The following is a 25,778-nucleotide window of genomic DNA, read 5'->3' on the forward strand; positions in this document are numbered from 1 at the left end:
GGAAATAAAAAGGATCTCTCTGCTGCTGAAAAGCGTTAAATAGTGCAATGCCTTGGACAAGGTATGAAAAAATTAGATATTTCACGAAAACTTAAGAGTGATCATCATACTCTGATGAGATTTGTGACTGAAACAGAGCACAGACAGAGTTCATGCAAATAAAGGCATAATGAGGAAGTTTTCTGCCAGACAAATTCATTGGACTAAGAGAGCAGCTGCCAAAATACCATTACAAAGCAGCAAACAGTTATTTGAAGCTGCTGGTGCATCTGGAGTCCCTCGAACCTCAAGGTGTAGGATCCTTCAAAGGCTTGCTGTGGTGCATAAACTATTCGGCCACTCCTAAACAGTGTTCACAAGCAGAAACGGTTGCAGTGGGCCCAGACATACATGAAGACTAATTTTCAAACAGTCTTGTTTACTGATGAGTGTGGATGGTTGGTGGATGGCCACCATGTCCCAACAAGGCTGGGACGTCAGCAAGGAGGTGGAGGAGTCATGTTTTGGGCTGGAATCATGGGGAACCAGCTGGTAGGGCCCTTTAAGGTTCCTGAAGGTGTGAAAATGACCTCAGCAAAGTAAATAGAGTTTCTGACTGACAACTTTCTTCCATGGTCTAAAAAGCAGAAACATGCCTTCAGGAACAAAATCATCTTCATGCATGACAATGAATACCTCTGAGTAATTGGCTGCTATGGGCATAAAAGGAGATAAACTCATGGTGTGGCCACCATCTTCCCCTGACCTCAACCCTATAGAGAACCTTTGGAGTATCATCAAACAAAAGATCTATGAGGGTGGGAGGCAGTTCACATCAAAACAGCAGCTCTGGGAGGCTATTCTGACTTCATGCAAAGAAGTACAAGCAGAAACTCTCCATAAACTCACAAGATCAATGGATGCCAGAATTGTGAAGGTGATATCAAAGAAAGGTTCCTATGTTAACATGTATCTTGGCCTGTTAGGATGTTTTGGAGTTAAATAGCTTTTTTGTTCAGTGAATGTGACCTCCTAATGCTGCAAATTCTACAATGAGCATTTTCAGTTCTTTAAAACATATCAAATGTTTAGAAATACTACTGTGCCTAATAACTTGAAACAGTGCATTTTGAGTTTTTATTCATTTTGGAGATTATACTGTTATCATTGGGAGGTTTCTTCAATAAAATTCGATGTATACTCTAACGGGTGATGACTTTTATTAGACTGACTGTCATTTGCACCGACCATTTAGGAAAATCCGAGAAAAATGTCATTTGCAGAATAATTTGGAACATAGTGTAGAGTCTCTGCAAGAGAAATTGTCATGCTACGGTCTGGAAAGACGCACCACATGTCCGTCTCCGCGGGTGATCTGCGAGCGTCTGTGGTTGCATAGTGAGAATGGGATTTCTTGAAATCCCATCCACTGTGCTGTAACATCTGGCCACTGTCGATATGACACTGCACAAGTACACACTGTCAAACCCGCAGCGTTTACTGATCATCTGCACATACCCTAATGGCCTAACAGGTTTTGTCAGTGTAAAAGTGACAGGTGCTGTATAAAGCATTGCAATGCATTACACGAGCAGTCAGCGTAAAAAAAGTTGAAGTGACATAGAGTAACTAAGCAAAAAAGTAAAAAGAAAAGTAAAAACTTAAATTGTAAAAATATTTGTTTAAAAAAAATCACAAAATAATAATAATAATAATATATATATATATATTTTATACCCATAAACAAGTATTGTTATGCAAAAGAAAAAATAAGCAAAAAAAGTACACATATTTGGTATCGCCATTTCGGGAATTACCTGATCTATAAAACTGTTGCCCTAGTTAACGCCTTCAGTGAACACCTTTAAAAAAAAATGAGGCAAGAAACTATGCTTTTTCATCATACTGCTGAACAAAAAGTAGAATGAAATGCGATCAAAAAGACAAATGTAAATTAAAATGGTATTTATGAAAATGCTTTTTTTTTTTTTTTACAAAAAAAGAAGCTGCTGTACAGCTACATCAGTAAAAAAAGAAAAAGCTATAGCTCTCAGATTACAGTGAAGTAAAAACATATATTTTATTTAAAATAGGTTTTATTGTGAAAAAGTGTAAGGCCGGGGTCACACTATCAATATTTGATCAGTATTTTACATCAGTATTTGTAGCCAAAACCAGGAGTGGATGATAAGTCCAGAAGTGGTGCATATGTTTCTATTATACTTTTCCTCTCCTGGTTTTGGCTACAAATACTGATGTAAAATACTGACCAAATACTGACCAAAAACTGATAGTGTGACCCCGGCCTAAAAGTGCCAAAAGTGTAATTGTACTGACCCGAAAAATAAAGCTGTTTTATAATAATAACTAGCTGAAGAGCCCGGCGTTGCCTAGGCATAGTAAATATCTGTGGTTAGGTTAGTTATAGCACCTCACATCTCTTATTTTCCCATCACGCCTCTCATTTTCCCCCTTACATCTTTCATTTTCCCTCTCACATCTCTCATTTTCTCCCTCACACCTCTTATTTTCCCCCTCACTCCTCTTATTTTCCCCCTCACTCCTCTCATTCCCCCCTCACTCCTCTCATTCCCCCCTCACTCATCTCATTCCCCCCAACACTTGTCATTTCGACCTCACATCTGTCATTTTCCGATCACTCCACTATTTTCCCTCACTCCTCTCATTTTGCACTCACACCTTTTCATTTTCACCTCACACCTCTCATTTTCACCTCACAACTCTCATTTTCACCTCACACCTCTCATTTTCCCCTCAGTATATATGTTTGTCATCTCCCTTATATATAGTATACACCTGTATGTCATATCCTGTATATAGTATATACCTGTATGTCATCTCCCCTGTATATAGTATATACCTGTATGTCATCTCTTCTGCATATAGTACATACCAGTATGTCATCTCCTCCTATATATAGTATATACCTGCATGTCATCTCCTGTGTATAGTATATACCTGTATGTCATCTCCCCTGTATATGGTATATACCTGCTGTATGTCATCTCCTCCTCTATATACCTATGTATCATCTCCTCTTTTATATAGTATATACCTGTATGTCATCTCCTCCTGTATATAGTATATACCTGTGTGTCATCTTCTCCTGTATATAGTATATACCTGTGTCATGTCCCCTGTATATAGTATATACTTGTATGTCATCTCCTCCTGTATATAGTATATACCTGTGCGTCATCTCCTCTGCATATAGTATGTACCTGTATGTCATCTCCTCCTGTATATAGTATATACCTGTGTGTCATCTTCTCCTGTATATTGTATATACCTGTGTGTCATCTGCTCCTGTATATAGTATATACCTGTGTGTCATCTCCTCCTCTATATAGTATATACCTGTTTCATGTCCCCTGTATATAGTATATACTTGTATGTCATCTCCTCCTGTATATAGTATATACCTGTGTGTCATCTCCTCTGTATATAGTATGTACCTGTATGTCATCTCCTCCTGTATATAGTATATACATGTGTGTCATCTTCTCCTGTATATAGTATATACCTGTGTGTCATCTGCTCCTGTATATAGCATATACCTGTGTGTCATCTCCTCCTATAAATAGTATATACCTGTGTGTCATCTGCTCCTGTATATAGTATATACCTGTGTGTCATCTCCTCCTATATATAGTATGTACCTGTGTGTCATCTGCTCCTGTATATAGTATATACCTGTGTGTCATCTCCTCCTATATATTGTATATACCTGTATGTCATCTCCTATTGTATATAGTATATACCTGTGTGTCGTCTCCTCCTATATATAGTATATACCTGTGTGTCATCTCCTCTTGTATATATTATATACATGTGTGTCATCTCCTCCTGTATATAGTATATACGTGTGTCATCTCCTCCTGTATATAGTATATACCTGTAAGTCATATCCTCCTGTATATACGTGTGTCATCTCCTCCTGTATATAGTACATACCTGTATGTCATCTCCTCCTATATATAATATACACCTGTATGTCATCTCCTCCTGTATATACGTGTGTTATCTCCTCCTGTATATAGTATATACCTGTGTGTCATCTGCTCCTGTATATAGTATATACCTGTGTGTCATCTCCTCCTATATATAGTATATACCTGTATGTCATCTCCTCCTGTATATAGTATATACCTGTGTGTCATCTCCTCCTATATATAGTATATACCTGTGTGTCATCTGCTCCTGTATATAGTATATACCTGTGTGTCATCTCCTCCTATATATAGTATATACCTGTATGTCATCTCCTCCTGTATATAGTATATACCTGTGTGTCATCTCCTCCTGTTTATGGTATATACCTGTAAGTCATCTCCTCCTGTATATAGTATATACCTGTGTGTCATCTGCTCCTGTATATAGTATATACCTGTGTGTCATCTCCCCTGTATATAGAATGTACCTGTATGTCATCTCCTCCTGTATTAGACCTCGTTCATATATTATTTGGTCAGTATTTTTACCTCAGGATTTGTAAGCTAAATTGGCAGCCTGATAAATCCCCAGCCAACAGGAAGCCCTCCCCCTGGCAGTATATATTAGCTCACACATACACATAATAGACAGGTCATGTGACTGACAGCTGCCGTATTTCCTATATGGTACATTTGTTGCTCTTGTAATTTGTCTGCTTAGTAATCAGATTTTTATTTTTGAAGGATAATACCAGACTTGTGTGTGTTTTAGGGCGAGTTTCATGTGTCAAGTTGTGTGTGTTGAGTTGCGTGTGGCGAGATGCATGTAGCAACTTTTTTGAGATGAGTTTTGTGTGGCGACATGCGTGTAGCAACTTTTTGTGTGTCGAGTTGCATGTGACAGGTTAGTGTAGCAAGTTTTTTGCAGCAAGTTTTGCGCATGGCGAGTTTTGCGCATGGTGAGTTTTGCGTGTGGCGAGTTTTGCGCGTGGCGAGTTTTGAGTATGTGCAAGTTTTGTGTGAGGCAACTTTTGCATGTGTTGCAACTTTTGTGCATGTGGCAATTTTTCCGCGTGTGCAAGTTTTGCGTGTGGCGAGTTTTCCATGAGGTGAGTTTTGCACATGTGGCGAGTTTTGCGTGAGCCTAGTTTTGCATGTGGCGAGTTTTGCATGTGGCGAATTTTGCATGTGGAGAGTTTTGAGCGGTGACTGTGTGTGTGTTTTGACTTTTATGTGGCGAGGTTGGTGTATGTGTGGTGAAATGTGTGCTGAGGGTGGTATACGTGGTAGTGTGCAGTGCATTTTGTGTGTGTGTTCATATCCCCGTGTGTGGTGAGTATCCCATGTCGGGGCCCCACCTTAGCAACTGTACGGTATATACTCTTTGGCGCCATCACTCTCATTCTTTAAGCCCCCCTTGTGTCAGGACTCTGAACATTTTTTTTACCTTTTGTGCATTACTGCCCTTTTCCAAGATGGCGTCTTTGGTCTCATGTGCACTGTGTCTTCCTGCTATAAAACTCCACCCCAGCCTTCAGTCTGTGCTAGAGTATTCTGCCTTGCATTAAGCTCCTGACTCTGATGACTCCCTGGCTATACCTGCTCCTGTGAAACTGTGTGGTGATCCTGCTACTCTGCTCTGAGTTCCTGCTGCATACACCGGTTTCCAGTAATCCTCTTTCATCTGCTGCTCGTGTTTACTTCCATCTGCATTTGCTGGACATGTAAGCTGTTGCTGCTCTGCAAAAACCTGAGACTATTACCCAGGCCTCCCTGGTTGAGCTAAGATATTATTTTAACTGCCTTATAAAAATATCTATCTGTGTTTGGACTAAAACAAGGACTTCTTCGTGTCAAGTATCCTCAAGAATAATTATGCTTCATAGACTTTCTGCGTGATTGCATTTTCCTCTGAAGTTTCCTATAGATTGCTAAGCTGCGTTTAATATTTACACCAAGTGTTGTGGGCTTTAGTTTCTCTCTGCACGTGTTTGAATCACCGTGTGATAATATAGACTTTACCACTTATAAAACTGTGTCCTGTAGTTGTCTTGTTCCACGCAAAGAGTCTTCTGAGTTATCCCCTATAATTATTACACCTTGTTCACATCTGGCAGCTGTCAATTTGCCTCCAACACTTTTCATTTCACTTTTTCCTCATTATGTAGATAGGGGCAAAATTGTTTGGTGAATAGAAAAGTGTGGGGTTAAAATTTCATCTCACAACATAGCCTATGATGCTCTCGGGGTCCAGACATGTGACTGTGCAAAATTTTGTGGCTGTAGCTGCGACGGTGCAGATGCCAATCCCAGACATACACACATACATACACACACACACACATTCAGCTTTATATATTAGATAATAATAATTATTATTATTTATTATTATAGCGCCATTTTTTCCATGGCGCTTTACATGTGAGGAGGGGTGTACATAATAAAAACAAGTACAGTAAAAACAGTAGGTAAGGATAGAGCTGGTCGTGCAGTGGTTTGGTCGATCGGTGGTTACTGCAGGTTGTAGGCTTGTCGGAAGAGGTGGGTCTTCAGGTTCTTTTTGAAGGTTTCGATGGTAGGCGAGAGTCTGATATGTTGTGTTAGAGAGTTCCAGAGTAGGGGGATGCACGAGAGAAATCTTGTATGCAATTGTGGGAAGAGGAGATAAGAGGGGAGTAGAGAAGGAGATCTTGTGAGGATCGGAGGTTGCGTGCAGGAAAGTATCGGGAGACGAGGTCACAGATGTATGGAGGAGACAGGTTGTGGATGGCTTTGTATGTCATGGTTAGGCTTTTGTACTGGAGTCTCTGGGTAATGGGGAGCCAGTGAAGGGATTGACAGAGGGGAGAGGCCGGGGAATAGCGGGGGGACAGGTGGATTATTAATAATAATTTTTATTTATATAGCGCCAACATATTCCGCAGCACTTTACATTATAGAGGGGACGTGTACAGACAATAGACATCTCAGCATAACAATAATTACTGTTCAAAACAGATACCAAGAGGAGTGAGGGCCCTGCTCGCAAGCTTACAAACTATGAGGAAAAAGAGGAGACACGAGAGGTGGATGGTAACAATTGCTTTCGTCGTTCGGACCAGCCATAGTGTAAGGATCAGGTGTTCGTGTAAAGCTGCATGAACCAGTTATCAGCCTAAGTATGTAACAGTACAGACACAGAGGGCTATTACACTGTGTTCCAAATTATTATGCAAATTGGATTTAAGTGTCATAAAGATTTAATTGTTTTGTTTTTCAAATAAACTCGTGGATGGTATTGTGTCTCAGGGCTCATTGGATCACTGAAATCAATCTTAAGCACATGTGATTATTAGTTTTCCAGGTGATTCTAATTAAAGGAAAACTACATAAAAATGATGTTCCACATTATTAAGCAGGCCACAGGTTTCAAGCAATATGGGAAATAAAAAGGATCTCTCTGCTGCTGAGAAGCGTTAAATAGTGCAATACCTTGGACAAGGTATGAAAACATTAGATATTTCACTAAAACTTAAGAGTGATCATCATGCTATGAAGAGATTTGTGACTGAAACAGAGCACAGACAGAGTTCATGCAGATAAAGGCATAATGAGGAAGGTTTATGCCAGACAAATTCATTGGATTGAGAGCAACTGCCAAAATACCATTACAAAACAGCAAACAGTTATTTGAATCTGCTGGTGCCTCTAGAGACCCTCGAACCTCAAGGTGCAGGATCCTTCAAAGGCTTGCTGTGGTTCATAAACCTACTATTTGGCCACCTCTAAACAGTGTTCACAAGCAGAAACGGTTGCAGTGAGCCCAGACATACATGAAGACTAATTTTCAAACAGACTTATTTACTGATGAGTGTCGAGGTGGATGGCCAACATGTCCCAGCAAGGCTGCAACATCATCAAGGAGGTGAAGGAGTCATGCTTTGGGCCGGAATCATGAGGAAACAGCTGGTAGGGCCCTTTAAGGTTCCTAAAGGTGTGAAAATGACCTCTGCAAAAGTATATTGAGTTTCTGGCTGACAACTTTCTTCCATGGTGTAAAAAGCAGAAACATGCCTTCTGGAGCAAAATCATCTTCATGCATGACAATGCACCATGTCATGCTGCAAAGAATACCTCCGAGTAGGGTAGAGCGAAACGGATCGGTCATTTTCATAAGTCGCCGACTTTTGGCAAAATCGGGTTTCATGAAACCCGACCTGATCCCAGCGTGGGATCGGCCATGCGGTACGCAATCTTCGCGCCAAAGTCGCGTTTCATATGACGCTTTCAGCGCCTTTTCTCAGCCAATGAAGGTGGACGCAGAGTGTGGGCAGTGTGGTGACATAGGTCCTGGTCCCCACCATCTTAGAGAAGGGCATGGCAGTGATTGGCTTGCTTTCTGCGGCATCACAGGGGCTATAAAGGGGCGTTCCTGCCGATCGCCATCTTACTTCTGCTGATCTGAGCATAGGGAGAGGTTGCTGCCGCTTCGTCAGAAGCAGGGATAGCGTTAGGCAGGGTCCATTCACCCCCAAACCGCTTGTGCTGTAGCGATTTCCACTGTCCAACACCAACTTTTCTTTGCAGGGACAGTGGAGGCTAGATTTCTGTGCATCAGCTCTGCAGCTTATAAGGCTCCCTGATAGCTGCGTTGCTGTTTGTACGCCGCTGTGCAAACCAACTGCTTTTTTAAAAGCAAAAATCCTGTTGCTCCTTCCTTTCTGCACAGCTATCTTGTTTGTTTGTCCTCATTTTTTGTGTGCCGCAGTCCTTTTTATTGCTGCCTGCCATACTTTTCCGAGACTATTGTAGGGAGATAGTAATTGTAGTACAGTCCCTTTTTTTTTTTTTTTTTTTTTTAATATCTTCCAGCCACTTTCCGCCCCTGAATCTGAGTAGTGTAAAACAGTGGGCCTGCATTTTTCTGCACTGTCCCACACCTGAAAATGGAGAATAATATTGCCAAATCTGTGCATCTGTGCCAGTCATGTCTGTGGTTTCTGTCAGTCATTTTGTGCCACAGAAACTATACTGTGATATAGTGGGCCTGATTAAATCACTTGTCTCCCATAAAAAAAAAAAAAAATAAAATAAAGGGAGAATAATATTGCCAAATCTGTGCATCTGTATCAGTCGTGTCTGTGGTTTCTGTCAGTCATTTTGTACCACAGAAACTATACTGTGATATAGTGGGCCTGATTAAATCACTTGTCTCCCAAATAAAAAAAAAAATAAAATAAAGGGAGAATAATATTGCCAAATCTGTGCATCTGTGCCAGTCGTGTCTGTGGTTTCTGTCAGTCATTTTGTGCCTCAGAAACTATACTGTGATATAGTGGGCCTGATTAAATCACTTGTCACCCGTATAAAAAAGAGGGAGATTTCTATTGCCAGAGTGTGCATCTGCGTGCGTCAGTCCTGTTAGTGGCATATCTGCCAGCCTCTTTCTGCCAATCAAACTGTGCAGTGCAATTCAGTGGGCCTGATTTTTTCCTGCATTCTCCCACACATAAAGAGGGAGATTTCTATTGCCAGTGTGTGCATCTGCGTGCGTCACACCTGTTAGTGGCATATCTGCCAGCCTCTTTCTGACAATCAAACTGTGTAGTGTAATACAGTGGGCCTGATTTTTTCCTGCATTCTCCCACACATAAAGAGGGAGATTTCTATTGCCAGTGTGTTTGTCTGCGTGCGTCAGTCCTGTTAGTGGCATATCTGCCAGCCTCTTTCTGCCAATCAAACTGTGTAGTGTAATTCAGTGGGCCTGATTTTTTCCTGCATTCTCCCACACATAAAGAGGGAGATTTCTATTGCCAGTGTGTGCATCTGCATGCGTCAGTCCTGTTAGTGGCATATCTGCCAGCCTCTTTCTGCCAATCAAACTGTGTACTGTAATACAGTGGGCCTGATTTTTTCCTGCATTCTCCCACACATAAAGAGGGAGATTTCTATTGCCAGTGTGTTTGTCTGCGTGCGTCAGTCCTGTTAGTGGCATATCTGCCAGCCTCTTTCTGCCAATCAAACTGTGTACTGTAAATCAGTGGGCCTGATTTTTTCCTGCATTCTCCCACACATAAAGAGGGAGATTTCTATTGCCAGTGTGTGCATCTGCATGCGTCAGTCCTGTTAGTGGCATATCTGCCAGCCTCTTTCTGCCAATCAAACTGTGTACTGTAATACAGTGGGCCCGATTTTTTCCTGCATTCTCCCACACATAAAGAGGGAGATTTCTATTGCCAGTGTGTTTGTCTGCGTGCGTCAGTCCTGTTAGTGGCATATCTGCCAGCCTCTTTCTGCCAATCAAACTGTGTAGTGTAATACAGTGGGCCTGATTTTTTCCTGCATTCTCCCACACATAAAGAGGGAGATTTCTATTGCCAGTGTGTGCATCTGCGTGCATCAGTCCTGTTAGTGGCATCTCTGCCAGCCTCTTTCTGCCAATCAAACTGTGTAGTGTCATACAGTGGGCCTGATTTTTTCCTGCATTCTCCCACACATAAAGAGGGAGATTTCTATTGCCAGTGTGTGCATCTGCGTGCATCAGTCCTGTTAGTGGCATCTCTGCCAGCCTCTTTCTGCCAATCAAACTGTGTAGTGTAATACAGTGGGCCTGATTTTTTCCTGCATTCTCCCACACATAAAGAGGGAGATTTCTATTGCCAGTGTGTGCATCTGCGTGCGTCAGTCCTGTTAGTTTCATATCTGCCAGCCTCTTTCTGACAATCAAACTGTGTAGTCTCATACAGTGGGCCTGATTTTTTTCCTGCATTCTCCCGCACATAAAGAGGGAGATTTCTATTGCCAGTGTGTGCATCTGCGTGCGTCAGTCCTGTTAGTGGCATATCTGCCAGCCTCTTTCTGCCAATCAAACTGTGTAGTGTAATTCAGTGGGCCTGATTTTTTCCTGCATTCTTTCACACATAAAGAGGGAGATTTCTATTGCCAGTGTGTGCATCTGCGTGCTTCAGTCCTGTTAGTGGCATATCTGCCAGCCTCTTTCTGTCAATCAAACTGTGTAGTGTAATACAGTGGGCCTGATTTTTTCCTGCATTCTCCCACACATAGAGGGAGGTTTCTATTGCCAGTGTGTGCATCTGCGTGCGTCAGTCCTGTTAGTGGCATATCTGCCAGCCTCTTTCTGCCAATCTAACTGTGTAGTGTCATACAGTGGGCCTGATTTTTTCCTGCATTCTCCCACACATAAAGAGGGAGATTTCTATTGCCAGTGTGTGCATCTGCGTGCGTCAGTCCTGTTAGTGGCATATCTGCCAGCCTCTTTCTGAGAATCAAGCTGTGTACTGTAATACAGTGGGCCTGATTTTTTCCTGCATTCTCCCACACATAAAGAGGGAGATTTAAATTCACAACAAGTTTATGTACACCTTCTACCTGGTTTTACAGGACCATATAACGGTTGCTAGTTTGGTTACATTTTTCCAAGAATGAGGAAGTCTGGTGGAAGAGGTCGTGGCCGTGGGTGGTCATTGCCAGCTGGTAATAATGGTATTGGTAGTGGTCGTGGAGCAGCAGGTGGTCGTGGTAAAACCAATATAGCCCCTAAGTCTCGAGTTGTTGAGCCAGCGTCATTGTCTGGCTACACAAGGCCTCGGACTCTCCCTTTTCTGGGAGTAGGAAAACCGCTTTTAAAGCCGGAGAAGCAGGAAAAAGTTTTGGCTTTCCTTGCTGACTCTGCCTCTAGCTCTTTCGCCTCCTCTTCAAAAAGTGCAAAATGTAAAAGCAGCGCGTCATCAGTGGATGTTCCCGGTCAGGGACAAGACGCTTCCTTGTGTTCTTCACCCAGAAGGATGCATCAGGCGACACAACGGGTTACTCCATGGAGCTCTTTACACATACTGTTCCTGGGTTAGAAAGGGAAATTGTTAACAGACCATGCCCATTACAAGATGAATCGGACATGGAGTGCACAGATGCACAGCCACAGCCCGATTATTATGCTGTTCCTTTGACTCAGATCAGAACATTGCCCTCGCAGTGTACTGATCCAGAATCTGACCCTGATGAGACTATGGAGCCCCTTCACAAACGCTATAGCACCGGCTTACAGAGGAAGGTGCACAGGACATAGAAGAGGAGGTCATAGATGACCCAGTTGTTGACCCTGCGTGGCAGCCATTGGGGGAACAGGGTGCAGGCGGCAGTAGCTCTGAAGCGGAGGAGGAGGAGCCGCAGCAGGCATCAACATCGCAACAGGTTCCATCTGGCAGGCCCGTATCAGGTCAAAAACGTGTGGCAAAACCAAAACCAGTTGTAGGACAGCGTGGCCATCCGGTTAAAGTAGCTCAGTGTGCAATGCCTGAAAAGGTATCCGATAGTAGGAAGAGTGCAGTCTGGCATTTTTTTTAACCAAGATCCAAATGATCAGTGCAAAGTCATCTGTAAAAAATGCTCAAGGACCTTCAGCAGGGGTCAGAATGTTAAAAATCAAAATACAAGTTGCATGCGTAGACATTTAACCACCATGCACTTGCAAGCATGGACTAACTACCAAACGTCCCTTAACGTTGTAGCACCCTCTCACAATGAAGCTAGTCAGCAAAGCTACATCCCTTCCCTCACTGTAAGCCCACCGTTTACCACACCACCTGCAGTAAATGTGGAGGTTTCGTCGCAAGGCCAAAGCAGTCAGGGAATCACCAGGTTCGTGGTAGGAAACTGTTATGATCCGGTGACCTTGGAGCCGCATGAAACTTTCTCTGGAGTCGGTGGAACCTGTACTGACTAGTGTTGAGCATTCCGATACCGCAAGTATTGGGTATCGGCCGATATTTGCTGTATCGGAATTCCGATACCGAGATCCGATACTTTTGTGGTATCGGGTTTCGGTATCGAAACAACATTAATGTGTAAATGAAAGAATTAAAATAAAAAATATTGCTATACTCACCTCTCCGACGCAGCCTGGACCTCACCGAGGGAACCGGCAGCGTTCTTTGCTTGAAATGCGCGCTTTTCCTTCCTTCCGTGACGTCACGGCTTCTGATTGGTCACGTGCCGCCCATGTGGCCGCGACGCAACCAATCACAGCAAGCCGTGACGTAATTTTCAGGTCCTTCTAGGCATTCAGTATTTTAAAATTACGTTCCGGCTTTGTGATTGGTCGCGTCGCGGTCACATGGGCGACGCGACCAATCACAAGCCGTGACGTCACGGGAGGCAGGAGACGCGCGCATTTTAAAATGCGCTCGTGTCCAGCCTCCCGTGACGTCACGGCTTGTGATTGGTCGCGTCGCCCATGTGACCGCGACGCGACCAATCACAAGCCAGAACGTAATTTTAAAATCCTGAATGCCTAGAAGGACCTGAAAATTACGTCATGGCTTGCTGTGATTGGTCGCGTCGCGGCCACATGGGCGGCACGCGACCAATCAGAAGCCGTGATGTCACGGAAGGAAGGAAAAGCGCGCATTTTAAGCAAAGAACGCTGCCGGTTCCCTCGCTGAGGTCCAGGCTGCGTCGGAGAGGTGAGTATAGCAATATTTTTTATTTTAATTCTTTATTTTACACATTAATATGGTTCCCAGGGCCTGAAGGAGAGTTTCCTCTCCTTCAGACCCTGGGAACCATCAGGATACCATCCGATACTTGAGTCCCATTGACTTGTATTGGTATCGGGTATCGGTATCGGATTAGATCCGATACTTTGCCGGTATCGGCCGATACTTTCCGATACCGATACTTTCAAGTATCGGATGGTATCGCTCAACACTAGTACTGACCGCAAATCCTGAACTAACACCGAAACTAGAAGTAGCCGTGGGGTGTGCATAACAAACCCTAGACACCTCGACACAGCCGGAGAACTAAATACCCTTATAGATGGAAATAGGAATGCTACCTTGCCTCAGAGCAGACCCCCAAAGGATAGGCAGCCCCCCACGAATAATGACTGTGAGTAGGAGAAGAAAAGACACACGCAGGTAGAAAACAGGATTTAGCAAAAGAGGCCACTCTAGCTAAATAGGAAAGGATAGGACAGATTACTAGGCGGTCAGTAATAAAACCCTTCCAAAAATATCCACCGCAGATAATACAAAAAATTCCACAATCTAACTAAAGACGTGGAATGAATATCTGCAACCCCAGAGAATCCAACAAGACTGAGAAAATACTGACACAATCTAAGTTGGACAAGAAAACACAAAGAATAGCACTGAATTATGAAGCACACAGCATGTGTGCCACAGAAAAAAAAACCAGACACTTATCTTTGCTGATTTGGCAGAAAGGCAGGAGGACCAAAGCAGAGGTCCAACACCTCCCAACAACAATTGACAACTGGCAAGGACTAATGAATCCTGCACACCTAAATACCCCAGTCAGAACTGCAATCAGCAGACACACCTGACCAGGACTGCAACCCAGGGACAACTGCATTACCACCTACTACCACCGGAGGGAACCCAAAAGCAGAATTCACAACAGTACCCTCCCCTTGAGGAGGGGTCACCGAACCCTCACCAGTGCCCCCAGGCCGATCAGGATGAGCTAGATGAAAGGCACGGACCAAATCAGCAGCATGGACATCAGAAGCAAAAACCCAAGAATTATCCTCCTGGCCATAACTCTTCCATTTGACAAGGTACTGAAGCCTCCGCCTCGAAAAATGAGAATCCAAAATCTTTATCAACCACATACTCCAACTCCCCATCAACCAAAACAGGGGCCGGAGTATCAACAGAGAGAACAACGGGCACCACATATTTCCGCAATAAAGATCTATGGAAGACATTATGGATAGCAAAAGAGGCCGGAAGCGCCAATCGATAAGACACCAGATTAATAATCCCAGAAATCCTATAAGGACCAATAAACCGAGGCTTAAAATTAGGGGAAGAGACCTTCATAGGAACATGACGGGAAGACAACCAAACCAAATCCCCAACCCGAAGCCGGGAACCAACAAACCGACGACGGTTAGCAAAACGTTGAGCCTCCTCCTGAGACAACACCAAATTGTCCACCACATGAGCCCAAATCTGCTGCAACCTGTCAACCACAGAATCCACACCAGGACAGTCAGAAGGCTCAACCTGCCCAGAAGAAAAACGAGGATGAAAACCAAAATTACAAAAAAAAGGCGAAACCAAAGTAGCCGAACTAGCTTGATTATTAAGGGCATACTCGGCCAATGGCAAAAAGGCCACCCAATCATCCTGATCAGCAGACACAAAGCATCTCAAATAAGTCTCCAAAGTCTGACTAGTTCGCTCGGTCTGGCCATTTGTCTGAGGATGAAATGCAGAAGAAAAAGACAAATCAATGCCCAGCCTAGCACAAAAGGCCCGCCAAAACCTAGAAGCAAACTGGGAACTTCTGAAGGACACAATATTCTCCGGAATACCATGCAAACGAACCACATGCTGAAAAAACAACGGAACTAACTCTGAAGAGGAAGGCAATTTAGGCAAAGGCTCCAAATTAACCATCTTAGAAAACCGACCCAGATAACCGACATCCTCTGGGAAACCGGAAGATCAGACATAAAATCCATAGAAATATGCGTCCAGGGCCTCTCAGGGACCGGCAATGGCAAAAGTAACCCACTAGCATGGGAACAACAAGGCTTGGCCCGCGCACAAGTCCCACAGGACTGCACAAAAGAACGCACATCACGTGACAATGAAGGCCACCAAAAGGACATACCAACCAAATCTCTGGTACCAAAAATACCAGGATGACCAGCCAACACAGAACAGTGAACCTCAGAAATCACTCTACTAGTCCATCTGTCAGGAACAAACAATTTCCCCACAGGACAGCGGTCAAGTCTATCAGCCTGAAATTCCTGAAGAACCCGCCGTAAATCAGGGGAAATGGCAGAAAGGACCACCCCTTTCAGAATGCCGACCGGTTCAAGGACCTCAGGAGAATCAGGCAAAAAACTCCTAGAAAGGGCATCAGCCTTAATATTCTTAGAACCCGGAAGATACGAAACCACAAAATCAAAACGGGAAAAAAACAAGGACCATCGAGCCTGTCTAGGACTCAGCCGTTTGGCAGACTCAAGGTAAATCAAATTCTTATGATTGGTCAGGACCACAATACGGTGCTTAGCTCCCTCAAGCCAATGTCGACACTCCTCAAACGCCCACTTCATAGCCAACAACTCCCGATTGCCGACATCATAATTGCATTCAGCAGGCGAAAACTTGTGGGAGAAGAAGGCACACGGTTTCATCAAAGAACCAACAGAATCCCTCTGAGACAAATCGGCCCCTGCCCCAATCTCAGAAGAAACAATCTCAACCTGAAACGGAAGAGAAACATCCGGTTGGCGCAACACCGGAGCAGAAGTAAATCGGCGTTTAAGCTCCTGAAAGGCAGAGACAGCCGCAGAGGACCAATTCGCCACATCAGCGCCTTTTTTCGTCAAATCAGTCAAGGGTTTAACCACGCTGGAGAAGTTAGCAATAAAACGGCGATAAAAATTTGCAAAACCCAAAAGTTTCTGAAGGCTCTTCACGGATGTGGGTTGAATCCAATCATGAATGGCCTGAACCTTAACCGGATCCATCTCCATAGATGAGGGAGAAAAAATAAAGCCCAAAAAAGAAACCTTCTGCACCCCAAAGAGACACTTAGACCCCTTCACAAACAAAGCATTGTCACGAAGGATCTGAAATACCATCCTGACCTGTTCCACATGAGACTCCCAATCATCGGAAAAAATCTAAATATCGTCCAAATATACAATCAAGAATTTATCAATATAAGTCCGGAAGATATCATGCATGAAGGATTGAAAAACAGATGGAGCATTAGTGAGCCCGAATGGCATCACAAGGTATTCAAAATGGCCTTCGGGCATATTAAATGCAGTTTTCCATTCATCACCCTGCTTAATATGAACAAGATTATATGCCCCCCGAAGGTCAATCTTCGTAAACCAACTAGCCCCCTTAATCCTAGCAAACAAATCGGAAAGCAAAGGTAAAGGGTATTGAAACTTGACCGTGATCTTATTCAAGAGGCGATAATCAATACAAGGTCTCAAGGAGCCATCCTTCTTAGCAACAAAAACAAAACCTGCTCCCAACGGTGAAGAAGATGGCCGAATATGCCCTTTCTCCAAAGACTCCTTAACATAACTCCGCATGGCGGTATGTTCAGGCACAGACAGGTTGAAAAGTCGGCCCTTAGGAAACTTACTGCCTGGAATCAAGTCAATCGCACAATCACAGTCCCTGTGCGGTGGAAGGGAACTGGACTTGGGCTCATCGAATACATCCTGAAAATCAGACAAAAACTCTGGAATTTCAGAAGAGGAAGAAGAGGAGATTGACATCAAAGGAACATCATTATGAACCCCCTGACAACCCCAACTAGTCACAGACATAGATTTCCAATCCAACACAGGATTATGTACCTGCAACCACGGAAAACCCAGCACGATAACATCATGCAAATTATGCAACACCAGAAATCGACAATCTTCCTGATGGGCTGGCACCATGTGCATGGTCACCTGTGTCCAAAATTGGGGTTTATTTTTAGCCAAAGGTGTAGCATCAATCCCCCTTAAAGGAATAGGGTTCTGCAAAGGCTGCAAGGGAAAACCACAACGCCTGGCAAACTCAAAATCCATTAAGTTCAAGGCAGCGCCTGAATCTACAAACGCCATGACAGAAAATGATGACAATGAGCAGATCAAGGACACCGATAACAGAAATTTAGGTTGTACTGTACTGATAGTAAATGAACTAGCGATCCTTTTTGTCTGCTTAGGGCAGACTGAAATGACATGAGAAGCGTCGCCACAACAATAACACAACCTATTCTGACGTCTGAATCCTTGTCGTTCCGTTCTAGACAAAATCCTGTCACACTGCATTGGCTCAGGACTTTGCTCTAAGGACGACGCCACAGCGCACACAGTTCGACGCTCCCGCAAGCGCCGATCAATCTGAATGGCCAGAGACATAGAATCACTCAGACCGGAAGGCGTGGGAAACCCCACCATAACTGTTGTGAACTCTGTTTTTGGGCTCCCTCTTGTGGTCACAAGTGGTACTGTGTGAGTGCTGTCTTTGGGCTCCCTCTGGTGGCTCTTTGTGTCATTCTGCAGGTCTGAGGCTGGTTCAGCTGTCTCGTTATCTGTTAGCTGGTTTCCTATTTAGCTCACCTGGACTTTCAGTGGTTGCCTGCTGTCAAAGTATTCAGTGCTATTTTGATCTCTCCTGACTACCTTCGTTATCAGTCTCTCCAAGAGAAGCTAAGTTTCTGTTTGTTCATTTTTTGATCATCAGTGTTCAACATGTTTCTCGGTTTATTATCAGTCCTTGTCCAGCTTGCTAATATGTGATTTCCTCGCTTGCTGGAAGCTCTAGGGGGCTGAGTTTCTCCCCTCACACCGTTAGTTGGTGTGGGGTTTCTTGAATTCTCAGCGTGGATATTTTGTATAGGGTTTTCTACTGACCGCACAGTTTCCTATCTGTCTTCTGCTATCTAGTATTAGCGGGCCTCATTTGCTGAATCTGTTTCATTTCTACGTTTGTATTTTCCCCTTACCTCACCGTTATTATTTGTTGGGGGCTTTCTATATCTGTGGGGTTATTTCTCTGAGGCAAGTGAGGTCTTACTTTCTTCTCTCTAGGGGTAGCTAGTTTCTCAGGCTGCGTCGAGACGTCTAGGAATTCAGGCACGTTCACCGGCTACCTTTAGTGTGTTCGGTTAGGATCAGAATTGCGGTCAGTCCAGTTACCACCTCCCTAGAGCTCGTTCTATGTTCAGTTACTTAGCTAATCAGTTCTGTAATCCTCAGCCACTAAGGATCATAACACATAACATCTTTAACGTATTCAGAAAGACCCTTTCTGAAAATTGCCGCCAAAGCATCATCATTCCATTTAGTCAACACAGACCATTTTCTAAATTTCGGACAATACAATTCTGCCGCCTCTTGACCCTGAGACAGGGCCAACAAGGTTTTCTCCACTTGATCCACAGAATTCAGTTCATCATATAATAATCCTAAAGCCTGAAAAAAGGAGTCTACATTAAGCAAGGCCGGATTCCCAGATTCCAGGGAAAATGCCCAATCCTGTGGATCGCCACGCAGCAGGGAGATGACAATTTTAACCTGCTGAATGGAATCACCGGAGGATCACGGTCTCAGAGCAAAAAACAGTTTACAATTGTTTTTAAAACTCAAAAATTTGGACCTATCACCAAAAAACAAATCAGGAGTAGGAATCTTCGGCTCTAAAGCAGGAGTCTGAACAATATAATCAGAAATACCCTGTACCCTAGTAGCAAGCTGGTCTACATGAGAAGCTAATTCCTGAACATCCATGCTGGCACAAGACTCCTCAGCCACCCATAGATAAAGAGGAAAGAAAAGACAAAGCAGACTGCAGAAAAAAAAATGGCTCAACACCTTTCTTCCCTTCTTCTGAGATGTATTTAACTCATTATGGGCCAGTTGTACTGTCATGATCCGGTGACCTTGGAGCCGCATGAAACTTTCTCTGGAGTCGGTGGAACCTGTACTGACCACAAATCCTGAACTAACACCGCAACTAGAAGTAGCCGTGGGGTGTGCCTAACAAACCCTAGACACCTCGACACAGCCGGAGGACTAAATACCCCTATAGATGGAAATAGGAATGCTACCTTGCCTCAGAGCAGACCCCCAAAGGATAGGCAGCCCCCCACGAATAATGACTGTGAGTAGGAGAAGAAAAGACACACGCAGGTAGAAAACAGGATTTAGCAAAAGAGGCCACTCTAGCTAAATAGGAAAGGATAGGACAGATTACTAGGTGGTCAGTAATAAAACCCTTCCAAAAATATCCACCACAGATAATACAAAAAATTCCACAATCTAACTAAAGACGTGGAATGAATATCTGCAACCCCAGAGAATCCAACAAGACTGAGAAAATACTGACACAATCTAAGCTGGACAAGAAAACACAAAGAATAGCACTGAATTATGAAGCACACAGCATGTGTGCCACAGAAAAAAAAACAGACACTTATCTTTGCTGATTTGGCAGAAAGGCAGGAGGAACCAAGCAGTGGTCCAACACCTCCCAACAACAATTGACAACTGGCAAGGACTAATGAATCCTGCACACCTAAATACCCCAGTCAGAACTGCAATCAGCAGACACACCTGACCAGGACTGCAACCCAGGGACAACTGCATTACCACCTACTACCACCGGAGGGAACCCAAAAGCAGAATTCACAACAGGAAACACTGTATGTAGGGCAACAGCAAGAATACTATCACCAACCCTCTCTCAGTCTGCCCTGTCCACCGGCACCCCCGCTAGTTCCACCCTATGCAGCTCTCCAGTCCAGCTCACCCTACATGAGACTCTCGTTAGGAAAAGGAAGTACTCATCCTCGCATCCACTTACACAGGGTTTGAACGCCCACATTGCTTGACTAATCTCATTAGAGATGATGCCCTACCGGTTGGTTGAAAGCGAAGCTTTCAAAGCCCTGATGGCCTATGCAGTACCACGCTATGACCTACCCAGTCGACACTTCTTTGCGAGGAAAGCCATCCCAGCCCTCCACCAGCATGTGAAAGACCGCATTGTCCATGCACTCAGGCAATCTGTCAGTAGAAAGGTGCACCTGACAACAGATGCATGGACCAGTAGGCATGGCCAGGGGCGTTACGTCTCCATCATGGCACACTGGGTTAATGTGGTGGATGCAGGGTCCACAGGGGACAGCGATATTGGGACAGTTCTGCCTAGCCCACGGTCTAGGAAACAGTTGGCTTTAGGCGTTCGTCCCCCCTCCTCCTCCTCATCCTCCAGCAGAAGCGAGAGCTCGTCCACAGATCGCAGTCGCACGACCACTCCATCCGCAGCTGCCACTGTTGCACACGAGATGTCCCATTATGGAACAGCTAGTGGCAAGCGTCAGCAGGCTGTATTGGCAATGAAGTGTTTGGGCGACAACAGACACACCGCGGAAGTTCTGTCCGAGTTCTTGCAGCAAGAAACTCAGTCATGGCTGGGCACTGTACATCTTGAGGCAGGCAAGGTAGTGAGTGATAACGGAAGGAATTTTATGGCTGCCATAGCCCTTTCACAACTGAAAAAAATTCCTTGCCTGGCTCACACCTTAAACCTGGTGGTGCAGTGCTTCCTGAAAAGTTATCCGGGGTTCCCCGACCTGCTCCTGAAAGTGCACAGACTTTGCTCGCACATCCGCCGTTCGCCCATACACTCCAGCCGTATGCAGAACCATCAGCGGTCTTTGAACCTTCCGCAGCATCGCCTAATCATCGACGTTGCAACAAGGTGGAACTCCACACTGCACATGCTTCAGAGACTGTGCGAACAGAGGTGTGCTGTTATGTATTTGTGGGAGGACACACATACACGGGCAGGCAGTTGGATGGCAGACATGGAGTTGTCAGGTGTGCAGTGGTCGAAGCTACAAGACCTGTGTCAAGTCCTTCATTGTTTTGAGGAATGCACACAGCTGGTTAGTGCAGACAACGCCATAATAAGCATGAGCATTCCCCTAATGCTTCTGCTGATGCAAAGTTTGACGCACATAAAGGAGCAGGCGTCTGCAGCCGAGGACGAGGGAAGCCTTGATGACAGTCCGCCGTTGTCTGCTCAGTGAAGTCTACAGGATGAGGTGGCGGGCGAAGAGGAGGAGGACGAGGAGGATGATGGGGATGAGTATTTTTTGGATGAGGAAGCTTCTCAGGGGGCAATAGATAACGCGCGCGTATCCTGCCTCCCGTGACGTCACGGCTTGTGATTGGTCGCGTCGCCCATGTGACCGCGACGCAACCAATCACAACGCCGGAACGTAATTTTAAAATCCTGAGGGACCTAAAATTACGTCACGGCTTGCTGTGATTGGTCGCGTCGCGGTCACATGGGCGGCGCGCGACCAATCACAAGCCGGGACTTCAAGTAAGGAAGTTAAAGCGCGAATTTTAAGCAAACAACGCTGCCGGTTCCCTCGCTGAAGTCCAGGCTGCGTCGGAGAGGTGAGTATAGCAATATTTTTTATTTTAATTCTTTCTTTTACACATTAATATGGTTCCCAGGGCCTGAAGGAGAGTTTCCTCTCCTTCAGACCCTGGGAACCATACAGGATACCGTCCGATACATGAGTCCCATTGACTTGTATTGGTATCGGGTATCGGTATCGGATTAGATCCGATACTTTGCCGGTATCGGCCGATACTTTCCGATACCGATACTTTCAAGTATCGGACGGTATCGCTCAACACTATTGGCAACCAAACAAGCAACTCTTGTAGACTGTTTGATTCAGGCATTCCCAGCACACAGCACTGGTGATGGTTCTCACACGAGCTGCAGGGGGCAACAGGGCAGAGGTGTTATAGGTGCACAAATCAGAAGTGGCGTTGGACAGAGGGGTTTTCTGACGAGGTTGTGGAGTGATTTCGCAATGACCGCAGACACGACAGGTACTGCAGCATCAATTCAAAGTGACAGGAGACAACATTTGTCCAGTATGGTTACTAACTATTTTTCCTCCCTCATCGATGTTCTCCCTCAACCGTCATTCCCCTTTGATTACTGGGCATCCAAAATAGACACCTGGCCTGAATTGGCCGAATATGCATTGCAGGAGCTTGCTTGCCCAGCAGCTAGTGTGCTATCAGAAAGAGTATTCAGTGCTGCTGGTTCAATACTGACCGAAAAAAGGACTCGTCTGGCTACCCAAAATGTTGATAATCTAACCTTCATTAAAATGAACCACTCATGGATTTCTAATTATTTTGCCCCACCTTTCCTGGCTGACACCTAGCTTTCCTGTAAAAAGGTCTTGCTTTGGGACTGGTCTTACTGACTGTTCCAATCTCTTAATTTGCAGCGGCTGTTTGTCCAGCATACGACATGTTTATTATTATTATTATTATTATTTATTGTTATAGCGCCATTTATTCCATGGCACTTTACATGTGAGGAGGGGTATACATAATAAAAAGAAGTACAATAATCTTAAACAATACAAGTCATAACTGGTACAGGAGGAGAGAGGACCCTGCCCGCGAAGGCTCACAATCTACAAGGGATGGGTGAGGATACAGTAGGTGAGGATAGAACTGGTCATACAGCGGTTTGGTTGATCGGTGGTTACTGCAGGTTGTAGGCTTGTCGGAAGAGGTGGGTCTTCAGGTTCTTTTTTTACACCTCCCTAAATGGGCTAACTCCCCCCACGGGGCCGTGGTCTCGTCACTTGGTGCAAGCACCCGTCAGAGTGACGTTTGTCTGAAGAGGTGGGTGTGTCCACTTTTGGTCGACGGCACTGCCACTGGGTCCCTCATAGTACAATGAACTGTCTCTGGCGGTGGTGGCGCGCAACCAATGTCAGACACACCGTTGTAACATGAGGGGCCCTTGGCCTGTACCGCCGGCCACGAGAGAGTGCCCCCCCCAGCTCAAACAGTGCTCTACCACTTGCAAAATTATCTCTCACTGCTCCACCACTGTTTAGTCTATGCACTGACATCATTCAATGCCTGGCACTGACAAACAATACCAATTTGTTTGCATCTATGATGCTAGTTAAAGTAGTCTGGGGCAGTGTCCTATATTGACACCAGTAAATACTAATTTACTGCCAAATTACTTTGTCATAAACTCTGCAGATGAGCCCACCCCTGTACCTAAGCATGCCACCCTTTTTTTACTTATAGTTGTTTTGCGAGACATTAAAATTTTTTTTTTTTTTTGAGTACTAACTGTGTCAGACACTCCTTGCGCTGAAATCCTTCAATGCCTGGCACTGACAATAACAATTTATTGACATGTAGGATGCTAGTTAAAATAGTCAGGGGCCCCGTCCTACATTTACACCAGTGAATACTTTGCGCCAAATTACAATGTCTGAAAGTCAGCATAGGAGCCCACCGCTGTACCTAAGTATGACCCCCTTTTTTTTTTCTTTTTTTTTTGCGAGACATTAACATCTATTTAGTTTTTGGGAGTACTTACTGTGTCAGACACTCCTTCCAATTGTCCTCCGCTGACCACACCAATGCTGCCTGTGTACCCCTGCCACAAAATGGAAGCTGCATAGAGCCTATTTTGTTATTTTAGGCATACTAAGTCTGTCTGCAGTCCCTCCTTCCAATTGTCCTACGCTGACCACACCAATGCTGGCTGTGTACCCCTGCCACATAATGGAAGCTGCATAGAGCCTATTTTGTTATTTTAGGCCTACTAAGTCTGTCTGCGGTCCCTCCTTCCAATTGTCCTCCGCTGACCACACCAATGCTGCCTGTGTACCTCTGCCACAAAATGGAAGCTGCATAGAGCCTATTTTGTTATTTTAGGCCTACTAAGTCTGTCTGCTGTCCCTCCTTCAATTTGTCCTACGCTGACCACACCAATGCTTCCCGTGTACCCATGTAACCTTTTTTAAACCTGCAGCGAGCCAACTTTGAGCTGTAAGGCCTACTAGCAGTGTCTGTCTGCGCCACACAATACAGCTGTCCTCTTAAAAAAACTGAGCTGCAAGTGTCAGGTTTTCAGCCTGGTGGAATTTTCAAACTGCATTGGGGCCACAAGTTTGGTTTGGGTCTACAAACTGTGTCTGCAGATCCAAGGTATTCTATAACACTGCATTAGGCCTACTAGTTTGGTTGGGACATAGTAACGGTGTCTGCCGCTCCTGGGTTTCCTCCTGTTTGGTTTTCCTGAGCTTCAATCTTCAGGCTCTCATTAAGTAGTTGTTAATTATAACGCTGCATTAGGCCTACTAGTTTGGTTGGGGCCTAGTAACGGTGTCTGCCGCTCCTTGGTGTTCTACAGGTTTACTTGCCTGAGCTTCAATCTTCAGGCTCTCATTAAGTAGTTGTTTTTATAACACTGCATTAGGCCTACTAGTTTGGTTGGGGCCTACTAACGGTGTCTGCCGCTCCTGGGTTTCCTCCTGTTTGGTTTTCCTGAGCTTCAATCTTCAGGCTCTCATTAAGTAGTTGTTAATTATAACACTGCATTAGGCCTACTAGTTTGGTTGGGGCCTAGTAACGGTGTCTGCCGCTCCTTGGTGTTCTCCAGGTTTAATTGCCTGAGCTTCAATCTTCAGGCTCTCATTAAGTAGTTGTTTCTATAACACTGCATTAGGCCTACTAGTTTGGTTGGGGCCTAGTAACGGTGTCTGCCGCTCCTGGGTTTCCTCCTGTTTGGTTTTCCTGAGCTTAAATCTTCAGGCTCTCATTAAGTAGTTGTTTCTATAACACTGCATTAGGCCTACTAGTTTGGTTGGGGCCTACTAGCAGTGTCTGCCTCTCCTGGGCATCCTCCTGTTTGGTTTCCCTGAGCTTCAATCTTCAGGCTCTCATTAAGTTGTTGTTTATATAACACTGCATTAGGCCTACTAGTTTGGTTGGGGCCTAGTAACGGTGTCTGCCGCTCCTGGGTTTCCTCCTGTTTGGTTTTCCTGAGCTTCAATCTTCAGGCTCTCATTAAGTAGTTGTTTCTATAACACTGCATTAGGCCTACTAGTTTGGTTGGGGCCTAGTAATGGTGTCTGCCGCTCCTGGGTTTCCTCCTGTTTGGTTTTCCTGAGCTTCAATCTTCAGGCTCTCATTAAGTAGTTGTTTCTATAACACTGAATTAGGCCTACTAGTTTGGTTGGGGCCTACTAACGGTGTCTGCCCCTCCTGGGTTTCCTCCTGTTTGGTTTTCCTGAGCTTCAATCTTCAGGCTCTCATTAAGTAGTTGTTTCTATAACACTGCATTAGGCCTACTACTTTGGTTGGGCCCTAGTAACGGTGTCTGCTGCTCCTTGGTGTTCTCCTCCACTGAATATAGCTGAGCTTCAATCTTCAGGCTTTCGGCCTATAGGGAATTTTAAACTGCATTTGGCCTACTACTTTGG

At 44.7% G+C, this 25,778-nt stretch overlaps 1 protein-coding gene across 1 annotated transcript in view; it reads right to left on the reverse strand.

The window, feature by feature from the left end:
- LOC143806870 (uncharacterized) overlaps positions 1-25,778 on the reverse strand; it is a 347,780-nt gene that overhangs the window by 278,524 nt on the left and 43,478 nt on the right. The gene's annotated exons all lie outside the window — the stretch shown is intronic.

The sequence above is a fragment of the Ranitomeya variabilis genome, chromosome 2 (genome assembly GCF_051348905.1).
Source record: "Ranitomeya variabilis isolate aRanVar5 chromosome 2, aRanVar5.hap1, whole genome shotgun sequence".
NCBI classification, from domain to species: Eukaryota; Metazoa; Chordata; class Amphibia; order Anura; family Dendrobatidae; genus Ranitomeya; species Ranitomeya variabilis.